General features: G+C 49.3%; 1 protein-coding gene across 3 annotated transcripts in view; it reads left to right on the top strand.

The window, feature by feature from the left end:
- The first annotated feature begins 1366 nt into the window (after positions 1 to 1366).
- Positions 1367 to 2299, top strand: part of LOC102893172 (core histone macro-H2A.2) — a 45780-nt gene continuing 44847 nt past the window's right edge. Inside the window, exon 1 of one of the 3 annotated variants that reach the window (XM_025049340.1) lies at positions 1367 to 1468. The gene's annotated coding sequence lies outside the window, so the exon portion shown is untranslated. Of the gene's footprint in view, positions 1469 to 1488; positions 1874 to 2299 lie in introns of those variants that run through there. The other 2 variants (XM_015592243.2, XM_006915556.3) reach the window with 2 other exon arrangements.

Here is a 2299-nt window from a genome sequence, read left to right as displayed (position 1 = left end):
GAATTATTATTAAACTATATCTCAGTCAGCCTGGCTGATTGGGTCACAGGGTAGGAGTATTTTTCAAGCACTCCCAGAAGGCTCCTGAACCCTCCTGAATGTTGGCCTGGAGGTTAATGCTGATCAAAAATGGACACCAGAAATCTCTCTAAGTAGGGAGACAGGCACTTCCTCTAGGAAAAGGAAAATTGAAACCATATGAGATGCCTCAGGGGTTCATTTGAAACCCTTTAAATATATGTCTTCAGAAAAGAGGACTTTATCCAACCTGGAGAGTACCTTCAAAGACAAAGAACAGTGAGGTCATACAGAGAGAGGGTAAAAAGAATTGGAAGACGAGTGAAGCAAGTCCCAATAAACTAAGACCACTGGGTTCAGAAGAGTTTGAGAAGCCCTACGAGATTTAAACAGAGCGAGTTTTATTTATATCTTAATGATACATGCATGATCTTTTGAGAAGTCGACTGATTTCTGAGCAAAATATTTGTTTAAAATGCACATGGTCTAAAGTGCTATCTACCAAATACATCAACAGCCCTGGTTAACTAGTATAAATCCAGAAGGCAGTGGGCATTTGGGTTCTTCCCCTCAAGCAATTGGAGGCTCTCAGTCGCCCCCCAATTCCCCATTGCTAAAACATTTATAAGTTTATAGGGGCAAATATACACAATACTACCAAATGGAGAGGCTTTGAAACACATCCATTTGGCCAATGCTAGGGAAATTTGTGAGCTTCTCTTTTGCGAAAAGATCACAATATTGCCTCTCACAATCCTTTGACTCATCAGGGAGAAAGCGGGGGAAGCATAGCTTGCCCATAGCAAGTTAGCATTTCCCACTGAAATTAAACAAATTCCTTTGACTCACCCCCCAGCCAGCCATGGAGCCCTGGCCAACATCTCGCGTTACAAAGGGCAGCGCTGGCTTTCAGTAGGAACAGAGCAACTACTAATCCCATTACTCACACCTAATATTGTCCACCACAACATGGTAAAAATTTATTTTCTCGAAACTAATAAAAATTAGTCCTTAAGACAGTAGCCTCGTACTAATCTTAATACATGCTGAGATATTATAAATTAACATACTGTAAAGCAACCAAATTAAAAATCATGTCCATGCACACGATCTAACCCACCAAAACATACATTTGCTACTCCAAATATCACGCAACGCTGGATTCTAAATTGGTCTTAATTTATTAAAAAAACCCACAGGCATGGACATAAATTCTCAGTTTGTGGCTGTGGCCACCCTATGGTATCGTCCCAGTGGTGGACACAAATGTTAATGTATTTATTATTATTTAAGGACACGAAAACATTTTAGGTGACATTTTTCTCTTTCACCTTCTAAGGCTTTCTCCAGAACTGCCCGATGAGCGCCCACGCCTTCTTCCACCAAAGGTGGATCCTGCTAACAGGAGATTCTGGATCGCGACCATAGCGCCTCTGTCTCCAGCTCTGGGGTAAGCCTCATCTTAGCAAGTGGCCCTCAGCTCATCCCGCAGATCCGCCAGCGACGCGGTGGCCGCACGGTTTCATCATTAATGCTCCTGAAGGACAATAGCTCATCAAGCCCTACCGAAAGCCCCGGACCCGTCGCGGAGCCTGGGCTGGCGGTGGATGAGGCTGAGCGACTCCTCCTAGAGGTGGTTATGTGGAGAAGGAGCAATCCCTTCTCCCTCCTCCTCCTCCCCCCGCTACTATCCGCGGCCCGGAGAACTGCCGCTTGCCGCCATTGACACGCACAGATAGAACCTAAAGAAAGGCAAAGAGTCCTGCCCGGCACCGGCGCCGTGCGGGCCGAACCTGCGCCCGGGGAGCGGCGCGCAGAGGGCACCGGGCGCCGGGAGCAGGCGGCGCAGCACCAGGTGAGCCCGCCATGGCGACTGCATTATTGTTCGGGGGGCTTGAGGGTCTGGAAACAAAACCCACCGGGGGGGGCAGTGCAGGGGCCAGGGAACCCCTGCCTCTCCCCGCCGCCAAGTCCTTGCGGGCGCACCCCGGAAAATCGACCCTCCCCGCAAAAAAAAAAAAAAAGAAAAGAAAAGAAATAATCAAGCTACCCAACTTGCTTCCTCGGGAAATAAAGGGAGGGACTGCTAAAGAAGCGGTAAAATTCCTGCGGCCGGCGAGGAGCTGGGGGCATCTTGGGCGGAGAGGGAGGGAGGAGGAGGGATGCGGGGTCCAGTGGCGGGCCCCAGACAAGGCTGGACCTGTAGGGAGTGGAAGGCTTCTGGGGATGCGGAGTTTGCGGCGCAGAACAGGGAAGAGGGAAGCGCCCGGTCGCCGGGGGG

Source organism: Pteropus alecto, unplaced genomic scaffold (assembly GCF_000325575.1).
Source record: "Pteropus alecto unplaced genomic scaffold, ASM32557v1 scaffold155, whole genome shotgun sequence".
NCBI classification, from domain to species: domain Eukaryota; kingdom Metazoa; phylum Chordata; class Mammalia; order Chiroptera; family Pteropodidae; genus Pteropus; species Pteropus alecto.
The sequence above is the reverse complement of the archived record's forward strand: the minus strand, read 5'-3'. Positions and strand labels throughout refer to the sequence as shown.